General features: G+C 34.5%; 1 protein-coding gene across 2 annotated transcripts in view; it reads right to left on the bottom strand.

Moving 5' to 3' along the window:
- The window catches only part of DLG2 (discs large MAGUK scaffold protein 2), a 1,964,578-nt gene that overhangs the window by 1,518,463 nt on the left and 428,362 nt on the right, over positions 1-17,753 (bottom strand). The window lies entirely within an intron of this gene.

Below are 17,753 nucleotides of genomic sequence, written 5' to 3' on the forward strand. Positions count from 1 at the left end.
ATGAGAAAGAATGAAATATGGCCATTTGTAGCAAAGTGGATGGACCTCAAGGGTATCATGCTACACAAAATAAGTCAGGCAGAGAAGGACAGAAACCATATGTTTGCACTCATAGGTCTAACAGGAGAACAGGAGAAACCTATTGGAGGACCGGGCAAGGAGAAGAGGGAAAGAGAGTTGGAGAGAGAGAGGGATGCAAAACCTGAGAGACTATTGAATACTGAAAATGAACCGAGGGTTGAAGGGGGAGGGGGAAAAGAGGTGGTGGTGATGGATGAGGGTACTTGTGGGGAAGAGCACTGGGTGTTGTATGGAACCCAATTTGACAATAAACTATTTTAAAAATAAATAAATAAAACACCCACAAAACTCCCAGGATGATTCCAAATGGTGTGTGGGTGTATATATATATATAATTTAATTTACATATGTATATGTATATGTATATAATATGTACATACATAGAGATATGTATATACACATATGTATATACATAATTTATTTGAGCATATAAAGGTTTTTATCCAATTCTTTTCCTTATTTGCCATAAAGATGTGCAATTTTAGAGTAAGTTGTTAAAGAAAAGGAGAAAATCACATTTTTCCAAGCGCAAAAGTACAGTATAGGTACAAGATATTACACTGGTAGCCTTGTCTAAGACATCAATATAAGATAAAAATAGGATTCCAAAGTAGGTGCTATAGTTTCAAAGAAAATTACCAAGAACTACTTTCAGGTCTATGAACCTTTATGTATGATGGGGTTATATAAGGGTTATGTGTTTGGAGGTTTACAAAGGGATTTAATTGCAGGAGGGCTGGAGAGGGATCTCATTATTCACTTAAATTAGTAAATGAGGTTTCAATGGGCCTATACCTAGAGTTTCATATAAGTTCCTTGAACTTGGGAAGCCAGTATATTGGGATCTGACTCCCACCTGAAAAATTTAATGAGCAAGAGAACATGGCAAATTGGTTATTACCTCAAGAGAAGTGGCTTCATTTGGGCCAGCCTACACTTCCAGAGTTTGCCAAGGCAAAAAAACAAAACAAAACAAAACAAATCATCTTGGAACCATTATGATGCCTGCCAAGACAACCCTTTGTATAGACACACTGATAGAAAACCTGGGGCTAAAGAAATACATCATCGACATTACAGATGATTTAGTCAAAGAGACCCAGAAGGGAAAACTCATAAGACTCACAACAGTACTCATGAGAGATAGGATATAGAGCCAGCCTGCCTGGGTTAAAATCCCAGATCATCCTTTTACTGGCAAGGTGACAGTGGGCAAGTTGCTTAACTTACCTTTGTTTCAGTTACGAAAATTAAAGGAATTAATACAAGCACTTACAATGATTTCTATGTATAATCAGCACTATGTTTTCTTTATATTTGTTATTATTATCTTTATTATTACATGTCAATTTCAGAGAGCAAAACATGATAATTTTAGTCCAATAAGAACTGTCTGCTTTCTTTCTTTTATTTCTCTCTCTTGCAGCAAACCTGGAAGGATGAATAACCAACTGGCCAATGGAGAAGAAGAAAAGAAAAGCCTTTCTTATCTGAAGATCCCATAGGAGAGAAGAGAAAAATTTTGTCTGGAAAAGTGTTCACAGTTACCATTAATGTTTGAACCTGGACAATTATATTACTAAGTTGAAACTGTATTTGTTTTTTTAAGTGATTGCATGACTTTTAGTTCCTTGCAAATAACCAGAAATTCATCACATGTCATGGGACTATCCAAGTTTTTATCTAAACAGGTAGAGATTACTGACACTAAGAAGTATTAGGCAAAAAATGGGAAACCATGAAAGTGGCTTCTATTATTACATCCCATCTCATGAACCCTCTTGTTCAATGTATCAATTATAGACACAAAACATATTCATGTTTACTGTTAACCCTTTAATTCAATTTTGTACATAATTCCTGATAATTCTTCATTACAATGACTTCATCCCTTCCTGGACTTATCTTTCTACTTACTTCCTTTCATTTTCTCAGGTTTCAAAGATTTTAAAAATAAGGTGACCTAATTTGTTTCTGAGGAAATCCTTACTAAGACTGAAACCATGCTGGGGAGTCATGCATTTGCCTCTTTGTAAATGAAAATGCTGCTGACCCATTCTTTACAAGATGCTGAGCATAAGAGTTTTTCAGTGGGCAGTGATGGCAGTGCTGAGCCACGTTCACACTTTCCAAAATCCCTTGTGACTCCAGTCAGGCATTTGCCTAGGTTGGCAAAGGTGCAGTCTGTAGCTATGAAGTGCACAAAAGGATTAAGCATTCTATGCTAAAATAATATTTTAACCAGCTGGCTACCTGGATAAATCAACTCTGATGAGTAAGATAGGCTCTGAATTCTCAGGCTGGTGACATTGAAAATTTTATAATACATGAGAGCTATTGCTAACTGTTGTAACTTGACATTACGTGGCATTAATGGAGTTAGGGTCCCAGTGCTTAGAGTCGGAAAGTATTTTCTAGATACATAATAAAATAATATTTATTGATCACCTATTAGATGTCTGGCATTTGACATGTGTTGTTCATTTTGTTATCACATTAACCCTTAAAGGGTATAGAGAAGGGTGTTTAATACTGTTAGGAATCTACTGGACCTGGTTAGAATGCCAGTTTTCACTTTCTGCATCTGGAACTTTAGATATGTATCTTAGTCTCTGTAGGTTTTGGTTTTCTCATCTGTATATTTGAGAGAAAAATACCCAGTTTAAAGGATTATTATAAAGATTATATAAGATAATACATGTACTATATTTAGCTCAGGGTTCTAGTACAAACTCTAAAAGTTTTAAGATAAATATATATTATATAAATATTAATATTCTCTTAATGGGGTGCCTGGGTGGCTCAGTCAGTTAATCATCCAACTCTTGATTTCAGGTCAGGTTATGATCTTATAAGTCGAGATCAAGCCCCGCTGTTGAGCTCTGAGGTGGACATGAAGCCTGCTTGGGATTCTCTTTCTCTCTCTCTCGGCCCCTCCCCTGCTCATGCATGCACTCTCCCTTTCTCGAAATAACTAAATTTAAAATATACATATTTATCTTATTAATCAGGGATTAATTAGCTCCTCTAAGCCTATTTTCTCACCTCTGAATATAAAATAATAATATTTACCTCACAAGATCACTATGAAAATTAGATGAGAAAAATACAAAAAAGTATTAAGCAAACATTAGGAATTTTAAATGTGAATTTTAAATCTAAGCTGAAAAGATATCTGAAATAGTGGAGTTTTAAGATGACTAAATTTGGGAGTCAGAATTGACTCTGCAGTATGGGATTACAGACTTGAGATCATTGTTCTGTAAATATTTCTAAAAAATATATTATGGTATTTAAGCACTTTGTGGGAGCATGTCTCAATATTCCCTGAAGCTTTAGAAGTTTTTGGAAGTTAAATTACTGCTGTGCAGATTTAGATACAATAGAATAATTTAGGCCTCTAAATACAAGATTAAAACCATAGTCTTGCAAAATACTTCAAATATCATTAATATTGACATGTTGTCTCTAAATCCTATTGACACAGGAAACAAGAAAAATGGACTGAAAGTGTATCTTTCTCCTTGCAAGAAACAAACTTTGGATGTTACGTACTACTATAGTCAAAGAATATTCTTCATTGGCAGATCTTATCTATTTCAAACTATAAACTCTTATGGAAACAAAGCCTGTGATTTTTAAAATAAACTTCATTTTTCATTCTGACACATTTTTAAGTTCATCTGTAAAAAATGCTTCCCTTGAATTAACAGCTAATAAAATATATCTAAAATTTCAGGTCTACAAAATAAAGTCCATACTTTGAGGAAACAAATGCCATTCAGAAACAAGATCAAAGCAATTCATTTCTATCTCACTGCTACCATAGAGACAAAGAAAAAATGTGAAGGGTTTTAGCTTACTTAATTCTTCCTGAAATTTATAATTAACTACATGGGAAAGGGGACAATTACCATATTTCCAAAGAATAAAGGATTAAAAAAGTTGAGCTTCTGATAAGACATAATTACAACTTACTAAATATGCAATTCATATCAATTTGTTCTTATAATCTTGAGTTTCAAAAAAATGCATATACATTGGACAGTGTTTTCTGAAAAATACACATGGAATATCATTAAAGGAACACAGTGCTCTCTTCTAGAGGTTTTTCTCACACAATTATTCTGGCAAAATGTAACACAAAGAACAGGGTCAATTGATATTATTTTTTTATGTGCCGTGTCTTCCTGACACCTATGAATATATATTTTTGAACAAATGTTAATCAAGAAAGTGCAGGCTTTTGTAGATCAGGTGCCATAGCCAACATCAAGAAGTCAGCCAGGAAGAACTAGCAATTAGACCTGTCCTCGATTTAAATAGAACTTCAGATTGCTGAGTAAATTACATGTGTATTACTTCAGGACAGTTTTATTTTAAAGGACTAGCAAGAAATAACTGTAGCTTGAAATCCTAGGAGATTTGTAACAAAGACCAGGGAAGAGGATTAGTTTTGCTAAAAATATATGGTTTTATTTATGGTGTCATTAGCAAATGATTTTCAAATACTTTTTATCAGCAAGATATTTAGAACTCCTCTTCACATTTTCTAATTAGAACTATATTTGAAAATAATTTATGTTATTGTGTGATATCACAAATACAATATGATAAATTATATATCTCTGTAAAAACATAAAATACAGGAAGAGTACTTTTTAAAAAATTAACACTTTTGAACTCTGTTTCATGCAACATCCAAATTTCTGCTAGTGTGGATAATAAATGGTATGATTCATACCTTAAGATTTGACTTTTTGGTCTTCTGTTTTTTTGGTTTTTGTTTTTTTGAAATGTGAGTAAGTGGTCTTCAGGAAGAATATTACTGACTATAGTGCTACTTGAAGAAGTGATACTTTTGATTATTTTGAGGCATTCTGTCTAAGGGTCTCAAAATAATTTTAAGGACATATTTGAATGGGCTTAAAATTTTTAACTCAGAGCTCAATCACAGAATACCATAACATTTATTTGGGATCCCTTTTCCATAATGCTGGTGTTATCTGTGGTTAGTTGGACAAATTCCATGTAATAATCATTAGTACAGTTTTTTTTTCCTTTTGGAGGTTGTTTGGGGTGAACCCAGTCAATGGTACTGCTACACTTTGTTCTCAAAATGTAAATCAATGTAAAAAAACAAAACCAAAAGCAAATAGAATTGCTGTGAATTCACATTCCTTTCCTAGACAAGTTTGTATCTTGAAAGCTGAGCACGACATAATTCATTCTGCTTTGGGAGAAAAAAAAATTTTTTAAATCTCTTCCAATTCTTTAAATCTTTAATTCATTCATGGCCTAATTATTTAGGACACTAAAAACATTTAAAAATTTTTCTATGGTATAGGTTTCAGATAAATTTTAATGTTTTTATAGTAAAAATATGCTGTATAGTAAAAAAAATTCTATAACTTTACAATATATTTAAATATATTATATACATGTTGTAAAGTCAACGAATTTTCTCCAAAACAAGATCAAGTATCATATTATATAAAATCTCTGTGAAGTTAAGTGAAAATGAGTTGGCATTGTTTTATCAATCTGAAAACCTGACCTGATTACTTAGTTCTTGTTTAATAAAAATGTGCTATTGACTTATAAGTATTTTATACTTGAATTTTTAGAAGTTTAAGTGATGATCTTTATGGTTGGTTTATTATAGATATAATCCAGCTGCCATTTTTCTTAGTATGTGTGAGGACTTTTATCTCTTTTAGTCCTTTTCTCTTATATTAAAATGACATTTCAAGTGTCATTTCTGGGCAGTAACCATTCACAGATTAAGTTCATCAATCACCTGTCTGTTAACTGAATAGTCTATCCATCAGAGTACAAAGATACCTTTTACATGTATATATTGGAAAGTGGACATTACATACACCTGTGCATACATATGTGTGTGTGTAAATATACACATGTGTGCATAAGTGTGTGAGTATAAGTTGCAGAAAGGAAGTATTTCATCCTTTCATTGTTAAGCACACCCTAAAACAATGTCATATCTATCAAGTGTTTGTTAGATGAAAGGATCAGTCAACACGTATGGTATACCTGTCAGCACTATAATGGCTATTACATAGATACATCGAGGGTGGCAGGCCGAGTCGGTTAGGCAGTTACTTATGTAGTACTTTAGGAATTTGCATTTAACCTGAGTCTTAGAGGTCAAGAAGCTGGTTGGGTAAGGGTAGAAAGTTGATAGGCATTCTAGACATAAGGTAAAGCAGATAGAAATGGGAAAAAAGAACTCATTATCTGGGTAAACAAATTAAGTGACTGTAGTACAAGTTAAGGCATGAAGGATGATGGAATCTGAGATATAAGTTAGACAAGGGCCCAAACACAGAGAGCCATGTATATAACACAGAGGGCTAAGTGAACTTCATCCTGCATGTCAGTGTTTGTCAAACCTTAGTGTGCAAAATCAACTAGAGATCTAGCTAAATGCAGGTTCTGATGTAGTTCTCACATGTGGCTGAAAACTGTGCATGTCTAACAAGCTCTGAAGGGATGACATTCCACCCAGTCAACAGATCACATTTTGAATAATGGAACAGTAGGGACAGGGAATCCCTAAAGGGTTTTAACCAGAATTGCAGCATATATACGAATTATACACACAACATATACACACACATGTACAAACATATATAAATGTGTGTGTTTCTTTTTTAATGAAAGTCTGAGCAGTATGGAAAATGTATAAAGGGTAGGATAATGGGCAAGGTAAGGAGAATGAACGGGAATTAGGACACACTGGGATTTAGGGAAAAAGATCAAAACCCACTGTTCATAACAACTGAGATAGTGGCATACTATTCATTGAGCAGAGGACAGAGTGGGAGAATGATTTATGATCAGAAGGCTCCAGAGAATGGAACTTTTTCTGGAACTTCTGACTTAAGTTTACTTAATGGGTAAATAAAATCTTAAATTCCAAGGAATTTTTTTTATTTGCTGTCAAACCAATTTTCCCAAAACCTGCTATCCCCTGAAAGGTTAGTTCAAGAATTGAATTACGTTCTTATATACAAAAAAATGAACATGTGTGGGTGGGTGTTTAGAAGAGATGACTTTGGAGAGAGGGCTATTTTCAAAGGATTTCAAATGTGGTACTAATTTTGAATGCACACTGGAAGAAAAGGTTAAAATATTTGGTCTCTTTATCTCACAAATAAATGCCTATAAACCTGGGAAATATTCATGAAATCCAGAAGAAATTCCCATTACGATGACTACATGATAGAAATTTACCACTGGACTAGTAACTGGCTAATTGAATTACTGATCTTACTATGAACTTTATCCTTAAATATCAAATTCCTAAAATAAGAGGGAAAGGAAGAGGATGATAAGAAGGAATAAAAACATCTATAGCTGTTTAGTGACTAGATGTTATGTATAGTCACTATACCAAGCCTTATGTGTATACCTGTTCCTTAGAATGCTTTTGTCCCAGGATCTTCACAAAGCTAGTCCATTCCAGTTCCCAGAACTTTTTTCAGAGAAGATATGGCTGTCCACCCTTATCTAGAGTAGACCTTGTCCATTTTTACACTCATCCAATTTTCTATATTCCATTTCTATGCTTTTTAAATTTTAGCAGTTAGTGTTGTCTATAATTATATTTATTATTTTTATGCGTGTTAATGGCCAGTCTCCTAGCTCTATAATGTAAGTTATATGAGGGCAGGGACTTTTGTTCAATTATTCACTATTTTATATCTACTGCTTACAATACAACCTAACACACAGTGTGCACTCAGTAAACATTTGTGGAGGCAATGCATATTGCATTTAATCCTCACAACAACCCTTTGAAGTGCTTATTATTACTTCATTTTGTAATAAGGAAACTGAAATTTAGGTAAATTAAGTAATTTATTCCTGACAAGAGAACTAATATCTGGTAGAGCAAGAATCTGTCTGACTCCAATGGCTGTGCTTTCACAATGCTATGCTGTCACTGGGAGCCATATTCAGTGGTAGATTTCAACTGCTGTCCAACTTCCGGATACTCAGTTCTCTGAGAGACCTCAGACATTTCTGGCCAATTTGCATGGTCACTGTAATTAGCATAAAATTAGTTCTAATATATATATATATATGTATTAAAACAGCTCTCAGTTTCTCTCCTCCATACAGTAATGCTATTAGTAATAAAAGACCCCAGCTTACGCTATGATTTCCTCCTCTCAATAATTATAGCTACTCTTTTCATGTATATAGTATCTTATATTTTACAAATAGATTAACTCATTTGATTGGGCACAATAATCCTGTGAAAGAAATAATGACAAACCAGTATTATTATCATGATCTCCAACTAGAGGGAAAAAAAGCCTCAGGAAAGGTAAACTGAATTGACTAAAATTACTAAGATTACTAATATAACAAATGCAAACCCAAGTCTATAACTTTACTTGCTGGACCTTGATCCAATGCACACTCCCAAATTGCCCTTGGTGAAACATACATACATGTAGTGAGATGGGCTCCTCCAGCAGCTATAATCTTGGGTAATTTCCTTTAAGAAAATCTTATCTACAGGGGTGCCTAACTGGTTTAGTTGGTTAAGCATCTGACTCTTGATTTCAGCTGGGGTCATGATCTCACAAACCAGCCAGAGGATCAATCCTTGCATTGGGCTCTGGGCTGACTGCATCAACCTGCTTGGGATTTTTCTCTCTCTCCCTCTCTCTCAGTCCCTCCACTTCTCTCTCTCTCTCAAAAATAAACATTTAAAAAAAGAAAATTTTATCTACAAATATACAGATGAAATAATGCATACATAATAAGGAGACATGATGTATTTTTTTATTCAATGTTTTTTAACGTTTATTTATTTATTTTGAGAAAGAGAAAGAGGTAGAGAGAGAAGAAAGAAAGAGTCCCAAGCAGGCTCTGCACTGTCAGTACAGAGTCCAAAATGGGGCTCGATCTCATGAACCATGAGATCATGACCTGAACCGAAATCAAGAGTTGTATGCTTAACCAACTGAGCCACCCAGCAGCCCTATGATGTATTCTTTTCTAATTTCTAAAGAGAGCTATGTGATTTGTTTCAGTTTTGAGCACAATGAATGTGTTTAAATATTATTTGATTTGCACTTGTTTGCTTTGCAAACCCACATTTGTCTGATAAAATAAGATTTACCTAAAGGTCTTCCAAGGACAATCCTCTCCAACTCCTAGCTCTTCACAGCACATGTGGCTTTTCCTCAAAGTGTTAAAAAAAAGGACTAATGTTGTGATAATACCCTGGTAATGAGGTTTGGCAACAAAGATCATTTACTACAGACATATTAATAAATTGCTGGTATGATTCATAAAATAAAGGGTTTTTTTTCATTCTACAAGCTTATTTTCACAGGCTATGGGTATGTGTCCAAAACACGGCAAATCTATATCTAATTCTGAGTAATTTTAAATCAACCATTATGTGAGTGCATTATTTTCATTTAATTAGGTGTGAAAAATGAACAAAATCCAAAATATAGTATCAAGAGTTTGTTTTGACTAAATAATAACCTTGAAGTGATTCAACAAGGGGATGATAATAGTGGACAGAAGTATGGATATTACGGTCAAAAAAGACCTGGATTTGAATCCCCACAATGAAGCTTCTCAGCTGTGTGAGTATGCCTCATCTTTAAGATATAGAGGATTTTGCTTCATGGGGTTGGTCCGAAAAGTGAATGAGTTAATTAAATAAATCAAGTTCCTTCAATGTGCTAGGAAATGTTCTAAACATTATGTATACAAAAATGAGAAAAATAGACACAGTCCCTTTCCTCATGGAGCTCTGTCAAGTCAAGAGAGAGACACTTGGGGCGCCTGGGTGGCTCAGTCGGTTAAGCGTCCAGCTTCCGGCTTCAGCTCAGGTCATGATCTCATGGTTCATGGGTTCGAGCCCCACGTCAGTCTCTGTGCTGACAGCTAGCTCAGAGCCTGAAGCCTGCTTCGGATTCTGTATCTCCCTCTCTCTCTGACCTTCTCCCGCTCATGCTCTCTCTGTCTCTCAAAAATAATAAATTTTTAAAAATTTTTTTAAAAAAAGAGAGAGACACTGATAAAATAATCATATAAATCCGTGTATAATTATGAACTGTGACAGGCAGAAATACAGGATAATATGAGATAACACCATGAATATACATTCCAACTGAGGATTTTAGGAAACTGAGTGGCATGTACAGTCAGACCTGGAATACAGGTAGGATTTAGATAGGTGGACAGAACCATCTAGACAGAGGAGTAGTAAGTGGAAGTCTCCAAAGCAACAACATTGTTGATACCTTTGAAGGACAGAAAGAAGCCACCAATGCCAGTGTGTAAATTAGTTTAAAGAAGTCTATGTAGCATAGACGTAAGAATGGTCTGGTTCGTGAAATTTAAAGACTTTTGGAACATAAAACACAAGGCAGAGTGATGGAAGATAAGATGGGAAAGAAATTCAGGTGCTTGATCAAAAGAGAATTCTAGAGGCGCCTGGGTGGCTTAGTCGGTTGAGCGGCCGGCTTCAGCTCAGGTCATGATCTCACGGTTGTGGGTTCGAGCCCCATGTCAGGCTCTGTGCTGACAGCTAGCTCAGAGCCTGGAGCTTGCTTCAGATTCTGTGTCTCCCTCTCTCTCTGACCCTCCCCTGCTCGCGCTGTCTCTCTCTGTCCCTCAAAAATAAATAAAAGACATAAAAAATAAAAGAGAGAATTCTATACTAAGGTAAGAGTTTGGACAATCACTCATCTTGAGTTCAATAGGGTGCTATAGCAGGGTTTCCACTTGAGAGTTACATCATTGGACTTAGGTATAAGACTGGTCATTCGGGCAGCTCTATGAAATACTTAATAAAAGAAAATTGAGCTATTATAGTAGTGGAATTAATAGGCCAAAATGTTTTATGTTATTAAAATCATTAATCCCAGGTTACTAATAGAGTTATAGAATCCCTTCACATTGGCAATTTTTCCTACTTTCCTACACAAAAAGGCAAGATTTATTAAATTTTCTCTACTTTAAGCTATATTTCTGCCTCTCTTTGACACAGGGTAGATTTTCTCTGGTCCATGATGTCCCCTGCTTCAGTGACCCTCTAGTCTCTGTACAGTGGTTCTGCCACAATGCACATGCTTGGGATGACGGGTATCAAAACCAGTGTCAATGGCAGGATAAATATGAGAAGAGCACCAAGGAAATATAGGAAGATAGGAAAACTGTAGATTTCAGTAAAAACAAAACAAAACAAAACACAGTACATCTATCCCTACAGGAAAATATGTTAAGCATTTTATACTTATCACCTCACTGAATCCTCAAAACAAGACTGTGAGACTGTGAGATAGGTATCAATTTATGGAAAAGAAAAAAATACAGTTCAGGGAAGGTTATCCAACTAGTGAACGTTAAGGCCACTGTTTTTATGAACAGGCAGAGGATGGGCAAAGAGGGATACAGCAGAAAATAAAATGAAAAAGCTCAATTCAAGGAAACAAACTGAGCAAAAAGTCACAGAAAATTGGAGTTTGGGATCATTGTTAACGATGAAGGCAAAATCCTATTTCCTTCTATTTTCTACTTATGCTTGCATTTTCCCTTAAGACAACATCTCAACTTCTTGATACTCATAACTAGGTCCCTACCTATCTCTGCATCCTTTGTACTTTGCTACTCACTTTGAACCCCTTATGTTCCAGCACCACTGACTTTCCTTTTCTTGAATGTACTATTCTCTCTTTTTTCTCCTTTCTTCTCTCTATTCCCTTCTCTTCATAATCTGTTTTTCTATCTATCATCTATCTATCTATCTATCTATCTATCTATCTATCTATCATCTATCACACCTAGGACTTTGCTTAAAACACTTTTCCCAAACCTATTGTGCCTGCATGGTACATATCACCTTAATTGTCACTTCCCCAGAAAATGCTTCCCTGAAACTAAGCCTTTGCTTACCAGGCATTTAAGTCCACCAGATTCTTTAGACTTCCCTGTGCTCTTTTCCATAGCATTCTATATTCACTCCTTTATCACACATTACTGCTTTTTCTATAATTAGGTGTGTTCTCCATTAGACTAAAAGTTCCATGAGAACAGATTGAGCATTATATGCCTATGCATTCCAATATGTCAGGTACATACTAGGCACTCAATAAATAAATAGTTGTTAGATAAATAAAATGAATGAATAGGTATGCTGTTTCTACCATGAGAGCAGATGGAACTACACACCTGCATGAATATACAGTTTTGTCTGTGAAGACAGGGCCACTCAGGGAAATTATTTGTTGCCTTGGTGATTTGTTTCATTTTCTCTACATAAAGATCTGGTGGAAAATAAAAATTATTTTATCCCTCCAAAACTATAGTTATAAATATTTCTATGATAAGTTAATTTCTAAGAATATATTGTGCTTTTTTTCTATTCAAGTAATAATAAATAATATGATACTTATTAGCCTTGATTAAAAAATATTTTAAATTCTCAGCACAATTTCTGTTTCCTTTTAGAAATTCTGAGGAACTTCAGTGTAAAAGATAGTGGAATGGAGCCAAAGAGTGGTATCTTATTTACAGAGGAAATATATATTAAAAGCACCAATAAAGCATATTTTACACTGACCGGTCCACTTTTCATTTGGCTATCTAAATTTTATTATGCACAGTAATCTGTTAATACTGTTAAACATATTAAAAATTAATGGTACCATCATGCTTTTATTACAAATTATAGCAGCAGCCTAACATATATTTGTCTTTGTAGATTTTTAAAAACTTTTGTTTAATGTCTGTAAGTCTGGCTGAAGGGCATCTGAAATGATATCAATATATGTTTCACCACTACTCCTTTTTAAGATATTTTGTTAAATAAAAAATTTATTTGCAGAGATAATATACTTTAGAATACTATTTTTTAGAGTAGGAAAAGAAAGAACCACCAAGATGCAATAAAATACACTCATTTTACAGGCAAAAACACTGATGCCCAGATGCCTCTTGGTGCACAAAGTCAGAAAGTACAGATTTATTTTTATTTTACATAATTCCACCTTTCTTCTGTTCTTGTATAAAGTCAGTTTACTATTACATATGTACTTAAGAATCCCCACACAACAAAAGAAATTTTCTACTTATGCTCGCATTTTATTAAATTTAACCCAGAATATTCTGCCCACTATCTAGAACTATTGTCTTATTGACCAATCACCTAACAGCAAGTTTCTGCCTTAACATAGTCTAACATTATTTTCCTTGTATTTTAGTTATCAAAATTTGGGGTAATATTATCTTACAATTGTTCAAAAACATATTTAAGAAATGTCCACTCTATAAAATGTGTTATATTAACTAGTAAGTTGTGTTTAATTAGTATTACTCAGATGACCTTATTTTCCTCAGTGACCACACCAAAAATGATGAATAGATTAAAGATATAAATTTTGAGCTGCTCATTAAATTGTCCTATATTGAATTCTTTCCATATGCCAGGAGTCGTGCTGGTCCTTTCCAGACTTACCACAATATCACTCACACATACATAATACACCTTTTTCAAAGATGAAGAAATCCAGGCCAGGGAGATAAGGTTAAACAACTTATCCAAGTAAGTCCTAAGCTAGTATTTGCCAGCACTACAATTTAAATCCAAGTCTTGCTCTAGAATTTTGCTTGTCACACTAAGTCATGTTACTTCTCTGTCCTAGTAGTGACATTTGTGACAAAACAGTTGAAACTGAAACTGGACAGAAACAGTCAAATAAAAGAGATGACTCAATCTTCTTTGAAAGTGAGTTTTCTGAACATCAGAAAAGACCTTGGGATCCATGTGGCAGAATTCTGTTTTTGGTTGCTCTGATTATTTTCTTGCCTAAAAGATCTTCTCCCAAAACTGAGGGCAAACCCACCTAACCAGACTAGAGCAATTAAGACCATATGTAAGATCTCTTTTGGGTGAGATCTAGGGTAAGATTATTTTAATAAGGGGGTTAGATTATTATGAAATGTGCCACAATCATTTCTTTTTTATATGCAGAGAAGCTAAAAATAAAACCACTTCTCTGGTATGTCTAATAGATCCTTTTATATTGCCATTATGCAGTGCTTTGTCTTGATTTGTCATAATCTCTCCTCTCATTAATCTTCTAACATCCATTCTTAGGAATGTGGAGCAGAGATATTAAGAGGAATTTACTTCTACAATGTGTGTAATAGAAGGAAGTGGGGGAACCAAGCAGGCACAAAGGTCACAGGAGAATCCAAAGGGAAAATAAGTGCCTTTCATGTCAACACAGGAAGTAAAAAAGAGAACCAGGAGAAGTATTTATGTTTCCCTGCTAGTAAAAACTTTGATAAGGGTGATATTGAGATGCACCACAGATGAGGTGGACCCCAAGACTGATCTGGATAGTTAGGAGTTCCAGTCTCATTGGAAGAACAAATATTGTTAAAATGTCTATACTACACAAAGCAATCTACATATTCAGTGCAATCCCCATCAAAATAATACAATCATGTTTCACGGAGCTAGAACAAATAATTCTAAAATGTGTATGGAACTACAAAAGACCACAAACAGCCAAAGTAATGTTGAAAAAGAAAGCAAAGAGGGAGGCATCACAATTCCGGACTTCAAGCTGTATTACAAAGCTGTAATCATCAAGACAGTATGATATTGGCACAAAAACATGAATCACCGGAACAGAAGAGAGAACCCAGAAATGGACCTACAACTGTTCAATTCATCTTCCACAAAGCAGAAAAGAATATCCAATAGAAGAAGTCTCAACAACAAATGGCGATGGGAAAACTGGATGGCAACATGCAGAAGAATGAAACTGGACCACTTTCATATACCATAAACAAAAGTAAATTCAAAATAATGAAAGACCTAAATGTGAGACAGGAAACCATCAAAATCCTAGAGAGGAACACAAGCTGCAATCTCTCTAACCTCTGCTGGTGAAACTTCTTACTAGACATGTCTCGGGAGGCAAGGAAAACAAAAGCAAAAATGAACTATTGGGGTCTCATCAAGATATAAAGCTTCTGCACAGCCAAGAAAACAATAAAAAAAACTCAAAGGCAACCTACCGAATGAGAGAGGATACTTGCACATGGTGTATCAGAAAAATTGCTACTATCCAAAATGTATAAGCTTACCTAATTCAACACCTAAAAAATAAATAATTCAGTTAAGAAATGGGCAGAAGACATGAAAAGACAATTCCCCAAAGAAGACATACAAATGGCTGACACATGAAAAAATGCTCAATATCAGTTACCTTCAGAAATACAAATCAAAACCACAATGAGATATCATCTCACACGTGTCAGAATGGCTAAAATTAACAACTCAGGCAACCATAGATGTTGGAGAGCATATGGAGAAAGGGGATCCCTCATGCACTAATGGTGGGAATGCAAACTGGTGCCACCATTCTGGAAAACAGAGTAGAGGTACTTCAAATAATGGAAAATAGAACTCCCATATGACTCAGCAATTTGCACTACTAGATATTTATCCAAAGGATACAAAAATACAGATTCAAAGGTATGCATGCACCTCAATAGTTATAGTGGCACCATCAACAATAGCCAAGTTATAGAAAGAACCAAAATGTCCATTGACTGGTGAATGGATAAAGAAGTTGTGGTATATACATAAATATGATAAAATATTACTCAGCCATCAAAAAGAATGAACAATGTGGATATAACTAGAATATATTATGACAAATACCACATGATTCCACTACTATGTGTAATTTAAGAAACAAAGTGGTGAACAGAGGAAGGGAAGGAAAAATAAAATAAGATAAAAACAAAGGGAAACAAAGCATTAGAGATTCTGAAATGCAAAGAATAGTTTGAGAGTTCCTGGGAGGGGATGGGCTAAATAGGTAATGGGAATTAAGGAGGGCACTTGTTAAGTTAAGGATGAGTACCTGGTATAATACATAAGTGATGAACCACTAAATTCTACTCCTGAAGCCAATACTACACAATATGTTAACTAACTGAAATTCAAATAAAATCTTAGAAGAAAAAAAAAAAAGGAGTTCCAGTGTCACACAAAGCTGCTTTAAAGCAAGACTTGAAGAAAGTAAGTATCTTGGCCAGAGCAGCTAGAAGGTAGACTAATTGCTGAAAAAGAAAGAGATGGAAGTTGAATTAATATAGAATTAAAATTTCTAATTGTTGGCAGGTTTCCTATCAGAGTCCCAAGAAAGAGGGAGCAAGGACAACCCAAGTGCACAGCCACTGGAAAAAAGAAAAACCAACGGTGTGGGTAAGGTAGACAGGATTTGGGATCTGAAGTTATCGAGGAAGTTTCCTCACTCATGTGAGCTTTTAAATCAATCATGCACTATTTACCAACATCATAATATAACTTTGTTGTAAGTATGATTGTCATAGAAAGATTATGTATATGCCACCCTAGAAACATTCATGAATATAATTTAGAAAATTCACAAATTCTCACATGGGTATTTGTTCTGTTGAGTTGTATCATATATATGATAAATAAATCAAAATACTGGAATATGACATTTATGTCTGATAGAGCATTTAAAGAAGAGAAAGAATATTTTTTCATTTGTACTGTGGTCATTAATATTTTGTTAAGAGAATATAAAGTTTTTTAATTAAGATTACGTTCTCCAAATTGAGGAAACTTAGATTTCAATGCTGATTTAAATTGTTCAATGCAACAGATTACAGTTTGGGGTTATAATTAATAACTTTTTATAATCTGTTTTTAAAGTACTAATTATGTTTCACAGTACCTGCAATTATTATGATTTGGGAATAATTGAGAAACACATATAAGTGGGAACTGATTGTATTCACTCAAGAAAAGTAACACTAAGTATAACGCCTCAGTAAAAGTAAAAAATGTTTAAAAGACTATATCCTTTCCTAGGTTACATATGGAAATAAAATTTCCCATCTAGCATTGAAAAAATATCTTAGTTTAGGGACACCTAAGTGGCTCAGTCGGTTAGGTGTCCAACTCTCGATTTAGGCTCAGATCATGATCTCACTGTTGGTGTGTTTGAGCCCCATGTTGGGCTCTGAGCTAACAGTGCAGAGTCTTCTTGGGATTCTCTCTCTCCTCTTCTCTCTCCGTCCCTCCCCTGCTCACATATGCTCTTGTGTTTTCTCTCTCTCTCTCTCTCTCTCTCTCTCTCTCAAAATAAATAAATACCTTAAAATAAATTTTAGTTTATTTTTACCGACTTAGCTGGAAAAACTGAATGATATGCTTGGTAGCTTTTAAAAGTAAAATAAGGTATTTAATGTAACTTTGAGGCCAGGTCAACTAATCCAACCAGAAGTTTTTAGACGTCATATCTATTAACATCAATGAACCTGCTATGTGATACTATGCCCTACAGGTAGATATCCATTAAGATTCTATGAAATATAATCTAGAAAAGTATAATATTTAAGGTCACACTATGAAGAACTTGGCTTGTGGATTCAAAAATCAAATAATCTTTTCTTTACTGGTAAAAGGAGATCACAACAGGAAGTATACACTTAATGAGTCTTATGTACTAAGCTATTTATTTTGTCATGTTTAATGGGTATCTAATCGATGTCAGTTACTAAAAGATATAGCTCAAACTAACTCATGGTGTGCTGATATACAAAATAAAAAGTAGGCT

Source organism: Suricata suricatta, chromosome 11 (assembly GCF_006229205.1).
Source record: "Suricata suricatta isolate VVHF042 chromosome 11, meerkat_22Aug2017_6uvM2_HiC, whole genome shotgun sequence".
In the NCBI taxonomy this organism is placed as follows: Eukaryota; Metazoa; Chordata; class Mammalia; order Carnivora; family Herpestidae; genus Suricata; species Suricata suricatta.